Source organism: Mus musculus, chromosome 5 (assembly GCF_000001635.26).
Source record: "Mus musculus strain C57BL/6J chromosome 5, GRCm38.p6 C57BL/6J".
NCBI lineage: Eukaryota > Metazoa > Chordata > Mammalia > Rodentia > Muridae > Mus > Mus musculus.
The window spans coordinates 66,165,611-66,191,634 of NC_000071.6; the positions used below are offsets into that span (position 1 = coordinate 66,165,611).

Here is a 26,024-nt window from a genome sequence, read left to right on the forward strand (position 1 = left end):
AGAGTAGGGCTTTGCGTATGAACCTGTCTCTTAGCTATTTCCCTTCAATACCAACTGGGCTCAAGACAAAAAAAAGACAACCCAAGCTATGTGTGATGGTGCTTCCCAGGACCGTCACCAAATGAGCCACTGCACTCAAATATTTGTTCTCAGATCTGCTCCCGGGGATCCAAATCAACAAGCTCTTTTCTCTCCAGCCTGGCCCGTATACTATTTGCCTCTAGCACTGAGCTTCTCCTTCTGGAAGGTTCTAAAGACATCACCCTTCCTGTGACGTCATGTCCCAACCACCCAGTTCCCTCAGCTAAGGTCCTGGGCTTCACATAGACTTCTAGCTGCGATTGTATGTGGGCGTATTTGACTTTGCTCTCACTAGAAACTATGACTTACTCATCTTTGTAAACCGAAGCCGCAACAGGATGCTTTATACAGAGTAAAAGCCCAATAAATATTTGATGAATGAATAAAGGACTCCCCTGACGTCACTGGTTTCCTGCAGAATCCTTCTGCTGTCAGGAAGGAGGCAGAAGCCCTATTCCTGACCCACAGTCCTGGGCCAGGGGAATTCTTCTCAAGCCTGGAAAAGAGGTTGAGAGAGCTCTTCAGCTCTGCCCACAGAGCATGCCACTATGATCTTAGAGGACAGGAACCCACCCCTTCCTTCTCAGGCTGGTCGTGCCCAGGAATCCAGAGAGTAAATTGCAAGGGTGTGGAAGAAGCCCGGCCTGAGGGCTAGTCCAAATCCAGGGGCCCACATTACGAAATGACTGTAGATAAGACTTAGGCATTTAAAGAAGCCATCAGTCCTTGAGGGAGCAGCTGTATTTTTAGGTTTTATCTCTGGATGGTGGTAAAACCCAGCCTTGGTGTCAGCTGAGGGCTGAGTAAATATCCCCAAGGGGATGCAATCCTGCAGAGGAATCCAAAGCAGTTGGTGAGCAGCAGCCAGGGTTGGGGTTCACACACTGGTTTGGTTGACTCTCCAAAGTCAGCTGTGAGGTGGTTTTAAACGTTTATTGCCAAGGAAGACCTGATGCCCTCTGCAGACTTCTGAGCTGTAGGAATGGACGGTGCAGGCTGGTCCCTCAACGTGAGACTTCAAACAAACAAAACCCAGGCTTCTAGAGCCGGGAGAAGGAATTCGAACCTTCCCTGCTGGGCAGAAACAGACATGAACAACCAACCTGGAGCATAGGGAATGGAGAACTGGCAGAACAAAGTGACCAGAGTTCAGCCATGCTGGTGGTGGACCTGAAGACACAACCAGGAAGGGCGAAAAGATGGAGAGAAAAGAGGTGGGGGAAGGGAGCAAGCATGCAAAGTGCTTTGTAGGGAAGGGGGGGTTGGCATTAAGGTGCTGTCATGGGACAAGCAGGTGGTACCCATCTGTCCCATATATCAACACTTTGAGCTCTTGTAGTCAACCTGCAAATGAAGAAATAGAGGCGCAAGAGAGGGTAAACGGCCTGTCCCAGGTCTCCCAGCCAGGAGGGAGTGAAACAGAGGTCAAATCAGTTCATAGGCGGTTCAGATCACATGATAGCTCCTGCTGTTTGGTTTAGGTCAGGGGACCAATGTCCTAACTCAACACTTGGTGCTTTTATAGTGAGACAGACGGAAGGCAGAGTTCAAATCCAGCCTCTATCCGGGTTTCTATCAAGTTTGAAGCCAGAGCATTGTATTTTCTCCCTTTGCATTTCTAAGTTCTCTGCCCCTGAGTGCATCAAAAGGTGGGCACTACAACTGTGGAAGGAGAGGCTCTGTCAGCCAAGCTTAGGGCAGGATATACTTCAGTGGTGGAGAGCCTACCCTGCTTGCTTAGGGCCTTGGGTTCCTGCCCTAGAATCACACAGGCACTCAAGAAGAGCTTTTTAAAGAGGCTTACCTTTTGGAAAATCTCCAAAAGGAAGGGAGGAAGATAGGGAGTTGGGGGTGGGGTAGGGGTGAGGAGAAAGGGCAGGCTAAGGATGGGTCACATGTCTACACTTGGTTAGGACCAAAAAGACACAATGAGAGGCAGAGGGATTGGCAGTACTGCCCTGTTTTCCGTTCTGAAGCCTGAAGCAGGAAGGCTTAGCTAGGTCACTAGAAAACCTCTTACTGCTGTCCTAAGACCCAAACAAACACATAGGTGGCGGCTCCCATCTTGAAAGCAGTGATTTCCAAGGAGGCCTCAGTCTTAGGACTGTGAAGTTTCAAGGGTCACATTATGAGACCTGCTGCTATTAAAAAGGATCAGTGAGACCCTGTGTCTCAAACAAATAAAAAAGGCTGGAGGTATAGCTCAGCTAATAAAGTGCGTGTCCTGAGTTCAATCCCCAGCACTCCATAGGCCAGAAACAAGGCCCCATGCCTGCAACCTTAACATTCTGGAAGTAGGGGTGGGAGGATCAGGAATTCAAGTTCGAAGCTAGCCTGGGGTATGTAAGAAAAACAAAAATGAAAATGCAATCCGTGTATTCATCCCATTGGCTCTGAACCGGATGTGGGCTAGCTCACTGGATTTCTCAGTGTGCCTTGCTACCGTACTGTCTGTAGGTTCATTCCCAACAGTGTGAATTACATGCGGCAGTTCCTACCTCACAGATAGGGACACTGAGGCTTATCAACTTGAAGGTTCACCAGGAAGATCAGAGCTCCACTTTAATCCAGCTTGGTACATATTCACCACCGCCACCATAATAGCTAAGGCTGGCCTCACACTTGATAGATATCTGAGGCTAGACCTGAACTCTGCCTCTCATCTCAATATAAAACCACTGGAATTATAGATGTGTATGAGTTATAGGGAAGATTGGCTCTAAGTTTGAGGCCAGCCCAGTCTACATAGTGAGTTCTAGGCCAGTCAGGGCTATGTAGTGACACACCCTTCCTCCCCCTCCTCCCCATAAAATGTAAGTAAGCATCGTTATGTATAGTTTTGACTGCCTGTTTAAATGGAGTCTATATATAATTCCAGGCTTTAAAAAAAAAAAAAGGTGTTCATGTGCAGAAATGTACACATCTGAGAAACAGTAGAGAGAAAATATAGAAATCTCTTTGAACAATTTTATCCCCGAAAGTGCCATCTGGCCAGACCCATGAGAAAACTAACCAGAGATGAGCAGCTGGCAAGCTTACTTCAGAAACTCAAGTAACTTTTTGACTTACCCAACCAGTGCCACCTAAGCTGTGGTCAAAAAGAAGAAAAAAAAAGTGGTAAACTGTCCTTCCGAGTCACCAAGGCTGGCAGAGTCTCCTGCCCCAATACTTGTTTAGTTCATTTGTTTTTAAGATATAGTCTACATAGCCCTGGTTGGTCTGGGACTCACAGAGGTCCTCTTGCCTCTGCCTCTCGAGGGCTGCTGGGATTGAAGACGTGTGCCACCATGCTCATCGGCCTTCTGGCCTTTTAGGACCTGACCATGTTCGTTTGCTATTGAGTGGCAGTGTAGAGGATGCAGGGAGCAGCAAGATGGCCCTGTCCGTAACTGGAGTCTCATCCACAGACTCCATGTGGTCAGAGGAGAGAACTGGCTCCCAGAAGTTGTCCTTTGACCTTCAAGTACCAGTACCCCTCCTTTTTTTTTTTTTTTCAATTAGAAAAAAAAAAACCCACACACAAAAAAACAGGCCAGTGTGAGATGTGATATGACTCAGTAAAGACACCTACTGCCAAGTCCTATGTCCTGCGTTCACTTCCCCAATCCCACCCACATGGTGAAGGAAATACAGTGAGTTTGAAGCCAGCCTGTGCTACACAGGCTGTTCTGTCTAAAAACAAAACAAGGATGTGCGAATCCTGACTCAAACAGGTGGTCCAGACAGCCTGAGGGGTTTGGTTCACTGAGATATCACTGAATGGCTGATGAGCCCTCCTCCCACCCCCTCCCAACCCCACCCCCTGCCACCCATGACTACACCAGCTTTCATTTACTTATTTGGGTTCTGACAATGAAGAAAATGCATCTATAAGATCATTTAGAGGCAAGCCTGTAAAGGCTTTTTTTTTTTTTTTTTTTTTAAACTAGTGACTGATGGGGTAGGGGAGGACTCAACCCATTATGATGACACAATGGGTGGTGCCATCCCCTAGGCTGGTAGTTCTGGGTTCTCTAAGAAAGCAGGCTGAACAAACCACAAGGAACAAGCCAGTAGGTAGCACCCCTCTACAGCCTCTGTACCAGCATCAGCCTCCAGGGATCCTGTCCTGTCTGAGTTCCTGCCCTGACTTCCTTCCGAGATGAACAGTGCTGTGGAAGTATAAACCATATTAACCCTTTCCTCCCCCAACTTGCTTTTAGTTCATGAAGTTTCATCAAAGCAATAGAAACTAAACTAAATAGAAAACTAAACTAAAACAAGCAAACAAACAAACAAAAAGAATTTTGGACATCAGATTTCCTGACACTGGAGTTACAAATAGTTGTGAATCCCCACCTGGGAGAACTGAACCTGGGTCCTCTGCAAGAGCAGCCAGTGCTCTTAACTGCTGAGCAATCCCTCCAGCCCTATCGAGTAATTTTTATTATATATATATTACTATTGGGAGGGAGAGAGAGAGAGAGAGAGAGAGAGCTACTGCAATGACAGAGAGTATTGGGACAGTGTTTTCTAACACCTCAAACAGTGTGTTTGAGTCTAGAGTAAATATTCAAAGCTAGCTCATCAAATATTTATTGTGTACCTGTTGGATATAATGCATAGGATACAGTGTGGAATACTAAAAAGCGAGGAGGCTAGGCTGGGACCATATGGCATGTGCAAGGTTTTGGGTTCAATGCCCCTCACTGGAGGAAAGAAGAAAGAAGCGGAGGGGGATAGGGGCTGGAGAAAGAAAAAAGAAGCCCAAATAGAACAAAACTTCAGGTTTATCTTTAGTTCAATATGATAGTCTGCAACCTATGCCAGTAATCCATTTTTCGTTTCTTCTTCCTTTTCCTACCCTTTCTCCCTTGTATTTGTTTTTTGTTTGTTTTTAAACAGTCTTTCTGTACAGCCGTGTCAGTCTCTAGACAATGCTCCCTCTGAGTCCTCCTCCCTAGAGCTAGAATTACAGGCATATGCCTCTCTATCTGGTCTGTCCCAGCGGTTTGACATCTAGGTGACCTGAGTCCTAGTGACATCAGGTAGCTTAACCAGATTCACAGCCGGGCCACCTGACTCTGGAGTTTTCACTTGTAATGGCCTTGAGATAGATTTGGATAGTTTCCCTGATTATTAATCAATGACCAAGCCGAGCAAAAACAAAAGTCACAGGACAAGGCTAAGATTGGAATGCTCTAGCTTACCGCCCCGCCCACTCGTACCAGCTGCAGGCTGTTTCCACCTGATCATTTGTGCGCTAAGCCCGGTTAGGTTTTTCTGATATTCTATTTTCTCATACTTAACCGGAAACAAAAAGTATCAGCCTGATCTCTAGCAAGTGAAGATAGAAGAGATAGCACATGAACCGTCTGTCTCCATCCTCCTCCTGGTTTCTCTGTCCTGGAACTTGCTATGTAGACCAGGCTGACGTTGAACTCACAAAGATCTGCCTCCCATATTATGGGATTAAAGGCATTCTTTCCTTTTCAATTTAAGATTTTAAAAAATTATTTTATGTATATGAGTATTTGCCTGTATGTATATTTGTAGACTACATGCATGGCTGGTACCTGTGGCAGTCAAAATAGGGGAATCAGATCCCCTGGAGCTGCCGTTTGATACAGCCAACTCCAAGCCAGAGGTAGTGGGAATCAAAGCCAGATCTTCTGCTCTTAACCTCTGACCCATATCCTTCTTCCCTCCTCCCCCGCCCCTCCCCCTTCTCCCCTTCTTCCCCCCCCCTCCCCTCTCTTCCTCCTCCTTCCTCTCTTCTCCTTCTGGATTTTATTCTGTTCACTTTATCGCTTTATTAACATTCTTTTGCCTCAGGTCAAAGCATGGATAGAGGGTTTTATTATTTTTTTTATTGATTCTTTGTGACTTTCATAACATGCACCCCAATCCCACTGATCTCCCTGTCCCTTCATATCCACCCTCTGCCCTTGCAACTTTCCCTCGAAAAGAAAAGAAGGTAGAATAAGAAAACAAAACAAAGCAAAATCTTGTAGTGGAAGCTGTAGTGTGCCACAGTGTGGCATGCAGTGTAGCCTTTTGTCCACACATCTTTATTTGCAAATGTTCATGGAGATGAGTCATTGGTTTGTTTCAAGGCCTCTGGCTTCTGCTACACCATCAATACTAGATCCTCAGTGGGACTCCTCTCTGGGTCATGGAGATCCTGCAGCGTTGGATCTGCAGGACTGACCCTTTAATTCCCTCCAGCAAATCATAGATGGGGGTTGATGTTGGGGTGGGCCAACTCCAAGGATGATCTAGGCCTGGGAGGGAGCTGAGATGGTCAGTCCACCAGCTGCCCTGAGCCCACACCACCCGGGCTCGTTCTCCAGCACTACCCAGCTAGCTCACCCACTACTGCAGCCAGCAAGGGGCAGGGGCAGCTCTCTTGCTCCCCTGTTCCTGGGCTAGCTCATCTGCATCTTCGACACTAGGATCAGCCCTACTGTGCTGCCCAGACAAAGTGCATACCTCCTCTCTCAAGTGCTGTAGCCAGTCTGAGCCGTACAAGAGCCTATTTGGGAAAACAAAGAAACAAACAAACCCACCAGACTGGAGAGATGGCTCTCTCAGAGGACCAGAGTTCATTTCCCAGCAACCAATGTGCATCAGTTGACAACTCCTGCATCTCCAGTTCCAGGGGACCAACATCATCTGCTGGCCTCCTTGGATATCTGCAGCCACATGTACATACCCACAAACACATAAACTTAATCAAAAATAAACTTGTCTCTCTCTCTTTTCTTAAAGGAACACAAATGAGAGTATTAACAATAGTTGCTATGTCTAGGACTGTTGTGAGGTTCAACAGCCCTGTGTAGTAGTCTTTCCTCACTGTCTGCTGCTGTTACTGTTCTTATTTGGCTCTCCTGAGGTTTCCAGTCCTCCTGTATAAAATCAGACATTTGGGAGAGATAACCTACAGAGAAGTGGGTGTGGTCTTCTCTTTTGGCCAGGTAATAATGGATGTCCAGAATCAGTACTGTCACACAAGAAGGGAGCAGCTGGTGAACACTTGGAGCTCTGGTTGGAAGCACGTTTCTGCTGAGCTCCTTTTTGTCCAGGACTACAAGCTAGAACTTCTTATGCCGGAACTTTTTCTGGGTGATAGTAACAGTGAATTTCATTGTCTCTTGGCGGCATCTAGACTCACCTTGTGTCCTGTTTCGTCTTAATTGTCTTCACTCAGTCTAGAGTCACTGGAGAGCAAAGCGTTGATTGAGAATTGCAGAGAGATTAGGTTAGCCTATGTGCATGTCTTTAGGGAACTGTCTTACCAAATGATGCAGGAGGACAGCCCACTCCAGGTGGTTCCATTCCCTGGGCAGGTGGTCCTAATCTCTTAAAGGAAGGGAGTTGGGCATGAACCAGTGATGCAGCTGGCAAGCATTGTTCCCCTTGGTTTCTGCTGTGTTTCCTTGGTCACGAATTCCTTGATCTGAGGTAACAATACTACACAGAATCTCAAGTAGCCCAGCCTTCAGGTTCCTGCCCTGACTTCTCTCAGTGATGGATTGTGACATGGAAGTGTGATTCAGATAAACTTATTCTTCCCTTCAGTTGCATTTCATAGGGTGTTTAATCATGGTAACAGAGGGAAACTAGAGTACCATGGAAAACATACATAACTCCGGGCATGTCTATGAGGCTATTTCCAGAAGGTTTAACTGAGCAGGAAGGTCACACCCTCAGTGTGGGTGACACCATCTTATGGGCTGGGGACCTGGAAAGAAAGAAAAAGAACGAAAGAAAGAAAGAGAGAGAGAGAGAGAGGAAGAGAGGGAGGGAGGAGAGAAGGGAGGGAAGGAGGGAGGGGGGAGGGAAGGGAGGGAGGGAGGGGAGGAGGGAGGAAAGAAGGAAAGAAGCAAGCAAGCAAGCAAGCTAAGCACCAGCATCCATCTCTCTCTGCTTTTCCGCTTCAGATACAATGTTACCATCTGCCTCCACGCCCCACCACACCTCCGTGGTGATGGACTGGCTGTATCCTCATGGTGAGTCAAAATAAACCTTCCTCCTCCAAGTTTCTTCTTGTCGGATATTTTTATCATAACAATGAGAAAAGTAATTAACACACAGGGTCTCACTCTTTTTTCTGATTGACCTGGAACTTGCTATGCATTTAAGAGCCCAGGATGGCCTGAAACTTATCATTCTCTTGTTACCTGGGATTATAACCGTATATAATGACTCTATACCAGACTGGTATCAGCTTTGACAGACTGGGAATAGCTGGTTCTTACTTTTTTTCCCCCCCCCCAGGAATTTGACGGTCTAGTAATTAAGCGAAGTAATTGCAAAAATAAAATGATGTAGACTTTGATTAGATAAATTGCATTTATAATAAAGTGGAAAATAATTGTGTTCAGTCCCTATTATTTTTACCACAGTCATCTGTTTTTCCGACACGGATATTGTATTTGAGCGGTGCGAATAGTGTGAATGGTGTGCCAAGGTGGTGGCTAACACTTAGAAATGGCCATGGCTGGGAGCGGAGTATCAGTCTTACCACAGAAACCCACGAACACTGCAAGCATCAGTCCTTCCATTTCCCCAGGCTGCTGGTTTAATGTTCGCTATCACACCATTAGCTAAGATGGCGCATGCCATCCCTGCGAGTCTCTGAAGAAAACCTCCCTTTGCTCGACAACAGAGAAACGCACACTCATCATCTCAGCGTTTCAGTCAGTGCGACTGACCCACAGCCTACGACGGCAGCCGCGGACTCGGCCCTCTGCTCTGGTTCCTTCACCAAAAATAAAATAAGTGACTCCAAGTGCTTGGCCGGTAGCCAAGGACCTCTCAGGTTCAATTCTTCATCTTCTGCTTTCGAGAGTTAATTACAGAGAGGGGGCATGCTAAGCAAGAGCTCTTTGTGTTCACAGTGAAATAATGACTTAGTCCCCCCTGAGACTACAGAGGCTCTGGACTTCAGCTCTGCACAGCAAGCACAAATCCCAACCTGATAGCATGTGACTTTCTTTTTCAAATGAATCAGACTTTATGAATAGACAGCGTCTTTTCCTCCCCTCACCCTCTAGCCCGACCGTACCGATTAGCGTATTTTCTGCTTTTCTAGTTGAGTTGACTCACCAGACCCTTTAAGAGCCTGCTAGCTTGTGTGCTTCCTCCTGACAGGATGCGCGGTTCCCTGTCTGCACACTTGCTGATTGTATAGCATACCTTTGCCACTGTTGTTTTTTGTTATTGTTGCTGTTGTTGTTTTGATTCAATAAAGTTTTATTTTCCCAAATGCACAGCTGATTGAACCTGTTCATGTATCTTTGCCAGCAGCTGGGGCATCTCCACCCTTTGTGTCTCTGGTGTAAATGACTTGGGCTCTGTGCTTTGAAACCAGCTAGATAAGTCCTTTACTAAGGAGTTCCTGGAGGGCTGCCCTGGCCAAGGAAGGAACTGCGAATCTTCAGTCTCTCGGAGACCACAGCCGGAGCAATAATAAGCTTATAGTTGGGAAGTTCCTTACAGAGTTTGTCGTATGTTGCTTTGTCAAACAGGACAAGATTGTTCAACGTGTCCCGAACTTTGCCTTTGGACCACTTCTTCTTGGCCTTGTCACCAGACTTAGTTACTGGGTCTTTGTCCTTTTTGGCAGACTTTCTGGCATCTTTCTTCTTCTTGTCGTCTTTGGGTGGCATGGCGAAGCTCAGAGAGCAGTGTGGACCACTGCAGCCTCACTAAGATGTCGGGGGAAAAAAAGCCACTGTTTTTTGTTGAGAAAAAATGAAACATACTCTTGACACAGAGAATGGAGCCCTGGGCTTGGAAAGGGAGTCTTTTCTCCCCAGGGTTCTGGGACAAAGGTGGGGAGCCAAGCAAGCCAAAGTCTCGAGTGCCTTTTCATACTGAAACACTAAGCAAGGATATTAAACTATCACCAGGCCACCACAGTTTTAGTGAGGGCCTGAAGAATCCATGCCTAGCTGGATTCGAGGACACACATCTGCCATACTAGTTCTTGGAACAATTAGGCAGAGGCATCTTAAGCTCCAGGCCAGCTTGAGACTCTGTGCCAAACCAAAAGCTTGTCCTGGCAGTGACTTGGGAAGCTAAAGTAGGAAAAGTGAAAGTTTAAGCTCTGTGTCTTAGTTGAGTTTCTGTAACTGGGAAGAGAGACCATGACCAAGGCAACTCGGATAAAGGAAAACATTTCACCGTGGCTAGCTTACAGAGGTTTAGTCCGTTATCAGTCTTGATGGGAAGTGTGATCTTATGCAGGCAAACAGGGTGCTGGAGAAGGCGCTGAGAGTTCTACATCTGCTTGCCCAGGCAGCAGGAAGAGATGTCACACTGGGCCTGGCTTGAATGTCTGAGACCCCAAAGCCCGCCCCCTAGTGACACACTTCCTCCAATAAAGGAGGAAAATATGGGAGACATTTTCATTCAAACCACCACAGTCCGACTGGGCTACAGAGCAAGATGTGTTTCTAAATGATAACAGCAACAATAATAACAGCAACAACAATAGGTTTCATCACGACATCTTCATACATGTATGTAATGTATTTTGACCATATTCACCCGGTCACGCTCTCAACCCTTCCCATCCTCGCTGATCTCCTTTAAGTAACTGTACATGTAAAAATGCAGTAGAAGTTGAGCTGATCAAAGAGTCCTCTCTTCCCATCTTCCCCTAATGCCCACGTGTTATATAACTATAATTCTTTTTTTTTTTTTTTTTTTTTTGGTTTTTTGAGACAGGGTTTCTCTGTGTAGCCCTGGCTGTCCTGGAACTCACTTTATAGACCAGGCTGGCCTCGAACTCAGTAATGTGCCTGCCTCTGCCTCCCGAGTGCTGGGATTAAAGGCGTGTGCCACCACTCCCGGCTCATATAACTATGACTTGATGATGAAAGCCAGAAAGCCAACATTGATACAAGCTTATTAGGTAAGCGATCAACTTTATTTGTGCTTTGTCAGTTTCCGCTACTGTCCAGGATTTCACACTGGCACTTCGTACTGCATGTAGCCAATGCGTCCGCCTGCTCACTGGCTTCATGACCATGACAGCACTGACCCAATGAATGGCAAGAGCCCATTCATTGTTTTATCAAGCCTCACAGCGGAGGTGTTTGGGCCTTATCATTAGCCTGAAATTTACTTTTCAGGCCACAGTACCATCCAAGCAAGTGAGGCTGAGTTTGGGAACATCGTTCTGGGATGAGTGTGATAGTTTGAATGAGAATGGCCTTCATAGGCTCATGTGTCTGAACACTGGACCTCCAGATGGTGGAACTGTTTGAGAAGATTTGGGAGGTGTGGCATTATTTGAGGAGTTATGTCACTGACAAAGGGTTTTGAGACTTCAAAACGCTCATGCCATTTCGAGTGTGTGTGTCTCTCTCTGCCTTGTGGATGTGGATCGAGATGCGAGCTCTGAGCTGCTCTTCAGCTGTCTTCATGTCTTTGCTCAGCCATCATAGACTAACTTTCTGGAACAGTAAGCTCCATTAAACACCTTCTTTGAAACATCGTCTTGGCCATGTTTATTGGTGTCTTAGCACAGCACTAGAGGAGTAACTAAGATAATAAACTAGATGTGGATATCATATTGTGGCGGCTGGAAAAGAGTGGCTTTCACAGGCTCACACATCTGAATCTTTGGTCCACAGTTGATGAAATTACTTGGCAAGTATTAGAAGATACGGCCTTGTTGGAAGAGGCTGGTCACTGTGGCAGACTTTGAAGTTTCAAAAGCCCATACCATTCCCTGTTAGCTCTCTGCTTCCAGATGCAAGCTACTGCTCTGTGGTCATGCTTGCCTGCCTGCTGCCATATGCCCTACCCTGATGGTCATGCTTGCTAACCCTCTGGTAATGGTGTTTTGTCATAACAATAGAAAAGTAACTAAGATATTTATTTATTTATGTATTTATGTATGTATGTATGTATGTATGTATGTATTTATTTATTTATTTATTTATTTATTTTGGTTTTTAGAGACAGGGTTTTTCTGTGTAGCCCTAGCTGTCCTGGAACTTACTCTGCAGACCAGGCTGGCCCCGAACTCAGAAATCTGCCTGCCTCTGCCTCCCAAGTGTTGGGATTAAAGGTGTGCACTACCACTGCCCCACAAGACATTTATTAATGATGATATTTGTATTGATTACTTAGTTCATACTTCTTATTGTTAGTAAGATTAGAAAGATTAGAATGAAAAGCTCTTTTGGCATGACCAAATCTCTGTATGATATTCTAAATTTATGCCTGCCCTGGGAAATAATTCACACTTATTGCCCAGCTCTCAATGTCTGTTTGCTTTATTTATTTACTTATATTTTTAATTCTCCCCTCCCTATGTGTGCATCTTTGTAGATGTTTGCACGTGAGCTGGAGCTACAATAGTTGTAAGCTGTAAGATGTGAGTGCTGGGAACTGAACTCAGATCCTTTACGGGGAGCAGTAGACATTCTTAACTACTAAGCCATCTCTCTGTCTCCTATTTGGTTTTATCTTTATTTTTTTGAGACAGGCTCAGTCTACACAGCCTGGCTGTTCTCAAACTTACTATGTCATCCAGGCTAGCCTCAAACACACAGAGACAGATACTCCTGTACCTGCTTCCCAAGTGCTGGGGTGAAAGGTGTGCATCATGCCCAGATTTTTTTTTTTTTACTTTATTCTTTTAAGATATGGTCTTATTGTATAGACCTGGCTGGCTTGTAAAGTGATATGTAAATCCGGTTGGTTTTGAAGTCATGAAGATCTGCCTACATCTGCTTCTTGAGTATTGAATTAAAGGTGGCCTTTATATATATTTATTTAAAATGTGTGTGTATATATATTCAATATATATTTTAAAATAAAATTTTATATTTTAGCTTTTTTATGTTTTAGTATTAGTGTGTGTGTGTGTGTGTGTGTGTGTGTGTGTGTGATACATATATCACAACACTTATGTGGAGGCCAGAGGGGACAACTTTATGGAATGAGTTGTCTCCTTCCACCTTTACCTGCATTTGGGGGATCAAACAGAGGTCCTTGGTCTTGGATGACAAGTGCTTTACCCACCAAGCCATCTTGCCAGTCCCTGTTCCTTTTTCCCCCAGTGTACTTTATTATTTAAATTATTGTAAGAGATGCATAGCTAGCTTAAAACACATTAGAGGTTTGGGGATTGGAGAGGTGGCTCATGCTTGCCTCTCTTCCAGAGGACAAAAATTCAGTTTGTAATGCCCGTCTCTTGCTGCCCACGTTCTTCTATAACTTCAGAGGACCTGATGCCCTTTTCTGGCTTCCACCCCATGTCTACATGCCATGCACATGCACACCTGGGCACTTGAGCACACACAACATAAATAATGAGGTAAACCTTTAAAGGGAAAGACACCATGAGATGCACTCAGGAGGCAGAGTTGGGGAGCTCTCTATGAGTCTGAGGCCAGCCTGTTCTACATAGCCAGTTCCAGACCAGTTAGGACCCTGCTTCAAAAACAGCAACAAAACCAACCTAAAATAGATCTACAAGCCAGTGTGTGTGTGTGTGTGTGTGTGTGTGTGTGTGTGTGTGTTCTGTCTCTAAGGAAACAGAAGCTCGGGTGTATCCCCTCCCTTTCGGTGCTGAAATAATACCTAGGGCTGGGCACATGCTAGACAGGTGCTCTGCCTTTGAGCCACATCCCAAATCTTAGGAATGTTTTTATTATGTATGTGCCCGTGTCTCATAAGTAGTAAGAAGACACCTAGTGTATGAATTTAAAAGTCCATGTCTTACTCTCACATAAAATGCTATTCAGTTTACCTATCCTAATCAAAAGAGTGTTTGAAGAGGGCCAGACCTGGATGTAGTGGTACATGCATGTAATTTCAGCATGCAAGAGTTGAGGCAGGAAGATGGTGTGTTCAATGGTATTCTGAGCTACATAGAGACCCTATTTCATTTAAAAATCACCAACACCTTTACCGCCATCACCAAAACCCCCCAGTGTGCTGGCATACACATTTATCCCCAGTATTAAGGGACAGAGGCAGTCAGATCTCTGTATTCCAGGCTATCCAGGACTACATAATGATATTTTTGTCTCAAGAAAATAAAGGGGTGTAAGGAGGTACGGCTAGAAAAATGGCCCAGTGGTTAAGAACATGCACTGCTCTTGCAGGGGACCCCACTTTCCAGCACCCAAATCACGGGCCTCACAACTACATGGAACCCCAATTTTAGGGATCTAACGATTTCTAACCCCGTGCACTGGTACACACATGGTGTGCCTAAACACACCTTTATCCATAATAAATGAACATTCTTTTAAAGACAGGCAAAGCAAGAGACTCCAGGAATTGATTGGTGCCGCTGTTAGTTCTGCAACTTACCATGGCTTTAGGCAAATTAAGGGAACCTGTTCTTCCGCAGCACGTGTAAAATTCCATTCAGGTGATCAACGTGCTGTGTGGGATGTCCTTGGTTCCCCAGGCCTCCTAGGCTTGGTCTGATGCAGCAATTCAGAGGTGGAGTGCTAGGTAGATCAACAGGGTTCTGATGGCCAGATTTCATAGGCTCTTGGGAGGTGACGTGAGTTTAGAAGGTGGAACCCATTTGTAGAGAGCATGTAAACAAGAAGTAAGAATAGGACTGAGTTAGATGTTACCACGATGACCAGTTTGCTCATGTCAGCTGTGTGTAGCAGACAAGGAAGAAGTACTATGAGCCAGACAGTGGTGGCGGATGCCTTTAATCCCAGCACTTGGGAGGCAGAGGGAGGCAGATTTCTGAGTTCCAGGCCAGCCTGGTCTACAGAGTGAGTTCTAGGATAGCCAAGGTTATACAGAGAAACCCTGTCTCGGAAAAAAAGAAAAAGAAAAAGAAAAAGAAAAAAAAAACAACAATAAAGAAGTACAATGCAATGACGTAATGCAATGCTAGCGTGTGATTGGCTGAAGTGCGATTGCCCCTTGAGGATAATAAAAGCAGGGGCTCACAGCAAGAAGGCAAAAGTCCTGATGCTAGCTGGGTGTGGTGGCGCACACCTTTGATCCCAGCACTGGGGAGGCAGAGGCAGGCGGATTTCTGAGTTCGAGGCCAGCCTGGTCTACAAAGTGAGTTCCAGGACAGCCAGGGCTATACAGAGAAACCCTGTCTCAAAAAAACAAACAAACAAAAAAACCAGTCCTGATGCTTTCTTGCTCTTCGAGAAACCCTGTCTCAAAACAACAACAACAACAAAAAAAGTCCTGATGCGTTCTTGCTCTCAGACCAGAGGACGACTGACTGCTGTCCTGGCTGAATCAGGATAGAGGATCCAGAGGAAGGAGCCGCAGCCTCCGAGTGACAGATATATTGCAAATCTTGCTGCGAGTCTCTCCGCTGCTTGCTTCTGAGTCAGGTATCCCATATATGTTGTGGACTGATACTTGTCATTGCAGTGAATACACCTTCAGATCAAATGGTATCTGGACTCCATCTCTCTCTTCCTGGCCTTAAGCCGGACGTGACTCATGACAGTTGGGGTAGTCAGCAGGATTCCACCTTCAAGGTGGGAACCTGAGAAGGAAACTGAACCCTCTAAGGCTATAGCTGTCCTGACCATCCTAAATGTTACCAAACTGCAATATGCTTTTGGTCATACAAAATTAATTGCAGCCTAGGAGCAGAGAGAGCTAGCCAGAGCTCTAAGGGAGGTAGTGAAAGAAAGGTCCACCACCCCAAAGCCATAGTGGGAAGGGCCGGGAAGAGGGCCCTCATCAATAGCTGATTACCTACACCTTAAAGCCAACTGCTGTGAGCTCAGTGGAAGAGAGGAAGGTGCAGGGACACCCACGAGAGACTGCTTGGCCAAATGCCTGCTGAGAAGGGCAGATAAATTATTGGAGAAAGTAATAAACCTACCGCAAACTACCTTCGGTTGGTATGTAAAAAAAGAAAACAATTAAAGCTCTATACTCCCTAGCGTATATAATAATACTAGAATGAAGAAACTAACGGCTTTAGAGCCATGAAAGAGTCCAGATGCCACAGATCCCACAGAGAGGAAATAGCTTGGAACAAAGAATAAGGCCAAAAGGAAAGTTGGGTTTAAAGAAGTGAAGACTGAGGTCTCTAACAAATCCACAAGGAGTAGAGCCATCGCTAGAATACGCAACCAGTAAAGAAGTCCCAGCAATACTGATGAAAACCATAGTAGACATAGATAAAGACAGACTAATGGGCAAAAGACTAGCCACTAATATAACTAAGAAGTGGGGAGCAACACAATCCTTTCAAAGATGCTGTCTTAAATGAACCCAGAGCCATATCCCTTCCCAGTGACATCTTCCAAGGTTAATACACCCAGAAGAGTCACAGTATTTGGTAACCATGATGAGGGACAGCTTGAGCAACAAATAGAAATTAGACCATAGACTCCTCAAGACCTAAATCAGTGGAGACAAGAAGATGCCCAGAATGGAATGGAAGATGCATCCTATATGATAAAGCTCTGGGGGAAAGGACAGACACAGTCACACTGTCAGAATCAGAGATGAGGAAAATTAAGACTATAGTAGAGAACCCAGCAGTATATGATGCTTTAGAGCAAGTCCTAGACATGGCTCGAGGCAATGTACGCCTTCTCCTGGACTGGATAACCACAATCTGGAGCTATGCATTTCCACTTTTAGACCTTACACAATTTGAAGCAGCAGCAAAATGGAACGCTTCCCAAGAGGCCATTCAGCTAGAGAGACAAGTAGGAGAACTGTGGTTTATATATAACCAAGTAGCTACACCACAGGTTGCTCTATTTATACCACAGCTCAAAAGAATTTTAATTAAGGGGGCACCACCACACATGAGAATTAATTTGGCATGACCACTTCAAAACTGCAGAACTATTTCTGAGGTAATTGATTTCTCTAAAGGATGCAAGGAGTTAGACCAAGAAAAAGTAGTAACATTAAATATAAGAAGAAAGTCGTTTAAATTAAGGAGAACACCCAGATTTTTCAGACCATTCACAAATATTAGATTTCTTTTGCAGAAAACCTGGAATGCCATTTGTAAACAGAACCCCACAGAGGGATACACCGAATAGGGTTTTTGGAGGGAGCAAACCTAAGACATAACAAAAGTGGCCACCAGTACAGAGGAAGAACCAGGGCCCAGTTATAAGAAGGCAAACGTGTATACCTCCCCAACAGGAATCAAGTCAGGGCCAATAAGACCATATTGTTGCCCCTAAGAATTAAGAATAAGAAGATAAACGTTAGATGGCTAATTGACCCAGGCAGAGATGTTAATATATACACAGGACTACCAGACATTATACCAAGTAAGGAAAAAATAAATATAGAACAAGTGGCGGGAGAATCCATAGTGCCAGTATGTAAGTTAGAATTAATGGTATAGGACAAAACGATTCCCTTGGGTTTTGCATGTTGCAGTGCACCAGAAAATATTTTAGACTTCTGAATGATTTCAAAACTTTTTCCTGAATTTCCTAAATTTTAAAAAGATTGCCAAAGTAAAAGGTAATCTAGTAGATGTGAAAATAGGACCCATAAGACTAGCACCAATTAAACCCTCATTTATGCCGCAATACCCAACGGGAGGAGGAAGTGAGGAGATAGCTGAAACCATTAAACCCTACTAAAGGAAGGGGTACGTGAACCAACTCATAGCTTCCATTTCAGCAGTCCGATTTGGCCGGTTTTAAAACCAAATGGTAAGTGGCAAAAGACAGTAGATTATAGGAGAACTAATGAATTGTCCCCTAAACCGCCAGGACAATTACTAGATGTAGAAGATACTTTTCAGGGGGATTAAGAAAGCAGCACCCACAAAGGCTGATAACTATAGATTTGTCAGACATGTTCTTTGGCTTTACCACAGCACCCACAAAGCAGAGAATTCACCACATTCACTTGGCAAGAAAGACAACGCCCATCTCTTTTCTTCCTTCCTTCCTTCCTTCCTTCCTTCCTTGCTTCCTTCCTTCCTTCCTTCCTTCCTTCCTTTCTTTCTTTCTTTCTTTCTTTCTTTCTTTCTTTCTTTTTTGGTTTTTCAAGACAGGGTTTCTCTGTGTAGCCCTGGCTGTCCTGGAACTCACTCTGTAGACCAGGCTGGCCTCAAACTCAGAAATCCATCTGCCTCTGCCTCCCAAGTGCTGGGATTGAAGGCGTGCGCCACCACTGCCCGGCGACAGTACCTATTTCTAAGAGTAGCATAAGGACACATAAACAGCCCAATCATTACCCACAACGTTCTAAGATGGTCACTGGATGAGGTCACACCAGCACTTAACTGTAGTATATGTTCATATGTTGATGACCCTTTGATAATAGTACAAGAAAAGGAAAATCTACAGAAAACAGTAGACAAACCATAAGAGTATTGAGAGATGATGGTTAGACCATTAATAAGGCTAAGGCATCAGGACCAGGTACAAAGGTCAAGATCTCTGGTGTAATATGGTCCACTACAGGACCAGAAATACCTACAGAACCCATAGGTAAACTGGAACAGCTTAAAGCACCAACCAATAAAACACAGGTACGACATCTTAGAGGTTTATTTGGATATTGGAGACAACACATATCATGTGTAAAAGTCACTCTGCAGCCCTTGTATAGTATTACAAGGAAAGCAAATGATTTCATTTGGGATAAACCCCAAGAACAAGCTGTGAAAACAGTGCAAGAATGTACAAAGGAATATCAGAAGCTACAATACATCCAGCCAGATGATATCATTTATTTAGACATATTGTACCTAAAACAGTATGGGATTTGAAGTATCTTTGCCTTTTGAAATGGTGGAGAATGGCCAGTAGGTTTCTATTGTAAATGCTTCCCGTGGTCAGAAAACAAATTCTCTCTATTTGAGAAAACAATTTGGACAGCATATGAGGCCTTTAAAACTTGCCCCAGCATGCTGCAGAACAGCCAAGTACTACTCAGAACAGCCATCCCGATCCTAGATTGGATCAAGGCACCCGAGGAAGCATGGGCCGGTCGACCCATGGGAGGGAAAGTACTACAGTGAAAATGGTACTTGGCGGAGCTCCTTTGCTCTCGTACGGTACCAGAGCAAAGGGGTTGGTGCCAAAGGCATCAGGGTCGATACTTCTGACCAACTGCCCTATGACTTCACAGGGATTATTAATCATCCCAAATGCCATCCCTCCCCAGCAACAGGTACCACTAGGGCACTGGGGGACAGGAGAGTACTAGCCTTCCCTGGTTAATGCCTGGTTTATAGGTGGCTCCGCACCTAGTAAACAGAACGTGCTCTTGTGGAAGGCAGCAGCCTACAGACCCAGGGTTGGAATGGTGATCACGGAACACGGAGCAGCTAGATCTGTACAATGCACAGAAGTAGTCGCAGCTGCACTAGGCAAAGCCTCAAAGAAAATCAAAATGTACTACACTTGTTCACTGACCCATGGTGCATAGCCAACAGCATAGCCAACAGTATAGATATATGGTCAGGAAAATGGAAAGTGAATGATTGGAAAATTAATGGCAAGGGTGTATGGTCCAAGAAATTTTGGATGAAATTATATAATATAGCCAAAGAAGTTAATGTGTACGTACATCATGTAGATGCCCATACTAACAAAAAGGGCGACCAATATAGATATAATGGTACATTGGGTAAATTAGCCAGCCTAGTAATTAGATTAAAATGAAATTGGGGGCTGGTGAGATGGCTCGGTGGGTAAGAGCACTGACTGCTCTTCCGAAGGTCCTGGGTTCAAATCCCAGCAACCACATGGTGGCTCACAACCACCCATAATGAGATCTGATGCCCCCTTCTAGTCTGAAGTCAGCTACAGTGTACTTATGTATAATAATAAATACATCTTTGGGCCAGAGCAAGCAGGGGCTGACCGGATCGAGCAGGGTTGACCAGAGTGAGCAGAGGTCCTAAAATTTAATTTCCACAACCACATGATAATAGTGGGTCCTGTAGCATGCCCCTAAGGGCTCTCTGTCACCCCAACACCACCACCTCTCTCATCTTTGCCGTCTGTCTGCCCTGAAGTGAGGAATTTTGCTCCACCATAAGCTTCATACCACAAATAGGTGCAAATAAAACAGAGCCTAGTAACCATACCATGCACTCAAATCTCTGAAACTGGGAGTTAAAAACAAACCTTTGTTTCTTATAAGTTGATTTTCTTGGGTATTTTGTTATAGCAACAGGAAGCTAACACGATTATAAAAAGACCATTCTTACTTTGAATAACACCTGCTTTTCTTCAGCAGGACTCTGGGTTCTTCATCCCTGTCTACCAGAGATGTCCATAGTAGGTGGACCTCCTCGTTCCCTCTGCTATAAAACCAACCACACGTGTGCCTCTGTATCCACAGGAGTGGATGGGATCATGACCCTGTGGATATGTTATCCACATCTGTGAATATCTGTGGCTCTGTGTGTGTGTGTGTGTGTGTGTGTGTGTGTGTGTGCGCGCTATAGCACAAGCATAGATGCCAGAAGATAATTTCTAGGAGTCAATTACTTTCTTCTACTACATAGGCTCCAGGGTGTTGGCAGCTTCTTTACCTGCTGAGCCACTTCACCACCCTGTTGCTTCTGATAAAAGGTCTTCATTTATAGCCCAGGCTGCCCACGAACTTTATCCTGTTACTCTACCTTCAAAGAACTAGGTGGCATATACCACCATCTGCCTTCCAGGATGCACATTTAACCAACTTGCATCCTTCCTTACTTCCTTAAGCAGAGGGTAAGTGCCATGGAAATATTGCCATCTTACATTGTTTAGAGACCAGCAAAAGCCTCTGTGTTCACTAGGGATGCATTTTCTCCAGAGTACTGTCTCTATGTTGTGGGTTTATTGAGACTGGAATGACCTTGAACCCTTGATCCTCCTGCCTCCACCTGCCAACTGTTGGGATTATGGCCTCTGCGTCACCATACCCTGCTATTCACTCTGTTCTGGTTTCTAAGGACTGGCTGCATCTAGTCCGGGTACCATCTTTAACCCCTTTTCTTCCACACCTGCATTCCTGAGGCATCTCCATTGTACCTTCTAAGCACGGCTTGTCTCTGTTGACACCTCAGCCCGAGCCTGTGTCCTCCCATCACCAAGCCTTGCACAGAGGACTGCATGCAGCCTCTGGCGAGGTGGCTTCTCCTCCTCTTCTTGCTCCTCTTCTACACCTTAGCCACACCTACGCTCACAACACCATGTCCTTTACCAACAGAAATCGCTTCATGTTCCCTACTTAAGACCCCTCAGGCAGGGCGGTGGTGGTGCACGTCTTTAATCCCAGCACTCAGGAGGCAGAGGCAGGCAGATTTCTGAGTTCAAGGCCAGCCTGGTCTACAAAGTGAGTTCCAGGACAGCCAGGGATATACAGAGAAACCCTGTCTCAAAAATCAAAAAAAAAAAAAAAATCCCTCAGTGACCACCTACTGCAGCCCCGAACGAATGCCTGGAAGCCCCCACTTGGGGATAATAAACCTAGTTGGTTGTTGGCCCTCATTTTGACTTCTGAGATCTCACTCACCTGTGAGAGCCCTGCCTGTCTCCCTGACTCACCTCCTGCTGTTGACTGCTCAGTAGCTACGTCCACCCTCTACACTGTGGCCTTTGCCAGATGCTATCATACTCTGGCCTTTCCCGTCTAGAGGTCTTAATGGGTGTGTTCACCCATGCGGAATGTTCTGTCCACGGCTGGATGTATCTCATCTTCTGAGGACCAGCTTTAGAAAGGTCTTCCCTGGAGAAGGTTAACTCAGTCTTTCCTACACACTGTTCTTTAAGATTGTTCTCTTTCCTCCCTTAGCACATATCACTAGTCGAAAGCAAAACATCTTTTCACACCTCACAGAACCATTTCTGACTCTGATGTCAGGGGCTCCCTTCTCATTTACTACTGTTGGTCTGTCTGTCCTAGTAGCTTGTTTTCATGTCTTTCCAAAACAAGGTCTCACCATTAAGCCCAGACTGTGCTAAGACGCACTACGTAGCCCAGGCTACCCTCCAAATACCTTTTGCTTCTACCTCCTGACCACCAGGACTGCAGGAGTGGGCCATCATTTCTGGATGTGGAGTTCCTTCCTTTTTTTTTTTTCTTGCAGGACAGGAAGTCAAACCTGGGGCCTCGATCATCTATAGAAGCATTCTGCCACTAAGCTACAGCCCCAGCTCCTCACTTGCCCCTCCCCTCTCTCTGTCTCCCTCCTTTTCTTTGTTTTGTGTAGACAAAGAATTTGTTATATAACCCAAATTGGCCTTAAGTTCACAATTCTCATGCTTCTACCTCCTGAATACTGGGATTACAGATCTCCTTCCTGGGACTGGAGAGATGCCTCAGTGGTTAAGAACACTGGCTGCTCTTCCAGATGAGCCTGATTCAATTCCCAGCACCTACATGGCAGCTCAAGACTATAACTCTGGTTCTGGGTGATATAGAACTGGATCCCTCGCACCGACGGGCATACCATTGCACATAAAAGGAAATTAAGTAAATTTAAAAACAAGTCTCCTTTTCTCCCTCCCCTTCTTCCTTTCCTCCAGACAAGGTCTCACACTGTTGCCCCAAATGCTCTGGAATTTACCAGGTAGCCAAAGCTGACTTGAAACTCATCGCAATCCTCCTGCCTCTCTTCCAAAGTGCTGTGCCGACATACCTAACTTTTCGAAACCAATATTTTAGTCTTAAGCCACGCCCTCTTGAACAGATGGACTCAGGTCTTGAAAGAGCAGAGGCTAAGTAAGGGCTCACAGATACAGCCAACCTGGCTGCTATTCAGTTCCTTCAAAGAGCTGAGATCTGACCTCAGAAGGACATCAAAGAAACATGCACATCCAGCGTACATTTAATATAGAGCAAGAACCAATATTTCCTGATTCTCTTACCAACTGGGTTCTAGTTTCAAAGGAGTGGAGCACAGGAGGAAATCTCTAGGCCTATCTGCTCCAGCCTCTTTTTTTTTTTTTTTTTTTTTTTGGTTTTTCGAGACAGGGTTTCTCTGTGTAGCCCTAGCTGTCCTGGAACTCACTCTGTAGACCAGGCTGGCCTCGAACTCAGAAATCTGCCTGCCTCTGCCTCCCAAGTGCTGGGGTTGAAGGCGTGCGCCACCACACCCGGCCTGCTCCAGCCTCTTTACACAGACTCCTCATCCTTCCCCTGAGAATATAGGCCGTCTGGACCACTCCCCATCACGTGACTGCTAAAGGCAAGAAGGGACTTCATTCCTGTACCATACTGTCTCCAGATTTTAATCTTGTTCTGAATTTTATGGATGTATGCAAGCAAAGTAGCTTTTCTGCTTTGGACTGGCTAGCAAATCCTGTCAGAACAGTGGAAGCTGGAGGAGTTAGAAGGATAGCTCACACTGGATACATTGTTTGAAGAGATACAAATTTTTAAAAATAATTATTTAATTTAAGATTTATATCTAAGTACACTGTAGCTGTCTTCAGCCGCACCAGGAGAGAGCATCAGATCTCATTATGGATGGTTGTGAGCCACCATGTGGTTGCTGGGATTTGAACTCAGGACCTCCAGAAGAGCAGTCAGTGTTCTTAACTGCTGAGCCATCTTTCTAGCCGCAAATGCCTTTTTGTTTGTTTGTGAACCTCTACTATGAGCTGTGAACCATTCTGGAAGTCAGGCTGGGGTATGATGATGAAGGAAACAGAGCAGAGTAAGGGCATGATAGCCTGTGTCTACAGTCTCAGCTAATAGGGGGCCAAGGCAGAAAGAACTCTTGAACCCTAGAAGACCCTGACAGGAGACCAGAAAGGGAACATAATGAGATCCAATAAGGGAGAAGAGGGGGAGAGGGACTATTGTTGTCTATTGCCCCAAAGCTTACATTCCAGCATGGGGAAATACACTAACTGCTAACACAACCACGAGTATCTTTTGTGCAGGGGATGAAGTACGTGCTGAAAGCTTGACTCCACCTCTAAACCTATAGCAGGAGCCTCTGTACATTTGTGTGTGTAAGCATATCAGATTATCAAGGTGCTGGGGACACAGCTCAGCAGCAGGACATTTGCCTTCCAGCGTCAGCCCCTCGGTTCAACTCCCAGTATTATAAAAACAAAAACAAAAAACAAACAAAAAAAACAAACAAACAAAAAAATGGGGGCGGGGCGCTGCTCCCGTGAGTAGAGAGAGGGCTAGAGGGCAGGTTCCCAGCACCCCATCTAAAAAGCACCTGAGATCCAGGGCTAGGGTGGGGAGACTGGAGGATCTGGGGCTCACTGGCAAACCAGTCTAGACAAAATGGTGAGCCCTAGTTTCACTGAGAGATGCTACCTCAAAAGGTATTGTGCAAGGCGCCAGTATGATTCTGCCCTGCGCACACAGGCACTCGTGCCGCATACACTTATACCACCCCTCCCCAGCCACCATAAAGACAGACAATAAAGATAGGCTACCCACTCTCTCTCTCTCTCTCTCCCTCTCTCTCTCTCTCTCTCTCTCTCTATATATATATATATATATATATATATATATATATATATGTTTGTTTTTTCACTGTATAGCCCTGGCTGTCCTGGAACTCACTTTGTAGACCAAGCTGGCCTCGAACTCAGAAAGCTGCCTGCCTCTGCCTCCCAAGTGCTGGGATTAAAGGTGTGCGCCACCACCGCCCAGCCCCCTTTTCTTTTTTTTAATCTCTCTTTTTAAAAAATTTATTTATTTTATTTATTTTATGAGTACACTGTAGCTGTCTTCAGACACACCAGAAGAGGGCATCGGATCTCATTACAGATGGTTGTGAGCTACCACGTGGTTGCTGGAAATTGAACTCAGGACCTCTGGAAGAGCAAGCAGCGGTCTTAACGGCTGAGCGTTCTCTTGGGCCCCAATATATCCAAAAAAAAAAAAAAAAAAAAGAAGAAGAAGAAGAAGCAGCCTTTTGAGTAAAGACGTGAAGGCAGGGCAGAAACTAGAGTAAGAGTATTCCTTCTATGCCTGCGTTAGAAAGGCTTGGCTACTTCTGGAGAGGAAGGAGGTCATGTGACCTGGGTGGAGGGGGCGGTAAGACAGGAGGGAAGGTCACAGGAGTGTGTGGGTGAAGCAGATCAGAATGACAAACTCTGTACCAGCAACTCCCTGTTAACCTGCCAGGTCTCTATGAAACCCGAGACTGACGTGGCTAGGCCTCCATGAGAGGGCTATGTGTTGGGTGTGTTTTTGTGTGTGAACAAGGCCACTGCCTCTGTCTCCCTAACTGCTGCTTGCTGCTAATCTACCTGAATCCACCTAGCTTAGCACGTGTAGAAAACCAGCCACCTCACGCTTTAATTTAAAAAGGAGACAATTCACATACCTTAACAAGCCAACAGGGGCCCCTCCCACGGGCCCTCATCCTTACAGAAAACCAAGCTATTGTGCAGGATAGTTTCATGTTTGTGTCTAAAAATAAGTAGGAATCTTAGTCACCCTCTTCCTCCGTCAGAGAGAGCTTTATTTCTCTCTCACGCCAGCGATGCGGGCAGGTGTGTCTACTACGTCAATCCCACGCTCTCTCTCCGGTGGGATGGTTCTAGCCAGTGAAGCTCTCGGAGCCTCATCTTCCTCCACGGAGGTGTTAATGCTGCGGCAGTGTTTTGCTGCGGTGTAACAAATTAGCACGTACAGGAATGGTGGGAACTATACTTACTTCCTCCATCCTGGATCGCTTGAGTTTCAGTGGGCTTAACCGAGCTCAGTGCTCAGTCTTACAAGAGGGTTCACCGACAGTTGATACCCACAGTTCTCACCTAGAGTTCTTCTCAGTGTGTCCCTGGTTTTATTGGGGGTGGGGGGATTTTTGTTTATTTACTAATCTCAAATAAACTGTAATGTTATTTTTCTCTTATTTTTTATTGGATATTTTATTAATTCACATTTCAAATGTTATCCCCTTTCCTAGTTTTGCCTTCCCAACCCCCCATCCCATCTCCCCTCCCCCTGCTTCTATGAGGTTGCTCCCCTCCCCACCCACCCACTCCCACCTCACCGCCCTGCCATTCCCCTACACT

The 26,024-nt window shown here is 45.4% G+C and overlaps 2 long non-coding RNA genes and 1 pseudogene across 11 annotated transcripts in view; 1 reads left to right on the forward strand and 2 right to left on the reverse strand.

Moving 5' to 3' along the window:
* Positions 1 to 9,335, forward strand: part of Gm26725 — a 23,942-nt gene extending 14,607 nt beyond the window's left edge. For 4 of the 10 annotated variants that reach the window (XR_001785062.2, XR_001785064.2, XR_001785067.2 and 1 more), the window contains 2 exons: positions 8,004 to 8,072; positions 8,469 to 9,335. This is a non-coding gene — a long non-coding RNA (predicted gene, 26725). The other 6 variants (XR_001785069.2, XR_001785065.2, XR_001785066.1 and 3 more) reach the window with 6 other exon arrangements.
* Positions 997 to 25,725, reverse strand: 1700126H18Rik (RIKEN cDNA 1700126H18 gene). Its single transcript, NR_040695.1, has 3 exons — positions 25,664 to 25,725; positions 14,407 to 14,592; positions 997 to 1,152 (listed from the first exon to the last, which is right to left on the reverse strand). It is a non-coding gene; the product is annotated as an RIKEN cDNA 1700126H18 gene (long non-coding RNA).
* On the reverse strand, positions 9,353 to 9,749 carry Gm43772 (annotated as a pseudogene).
* Positions 25,726 to 26,024: the final 299 nt, after the last annotated feature.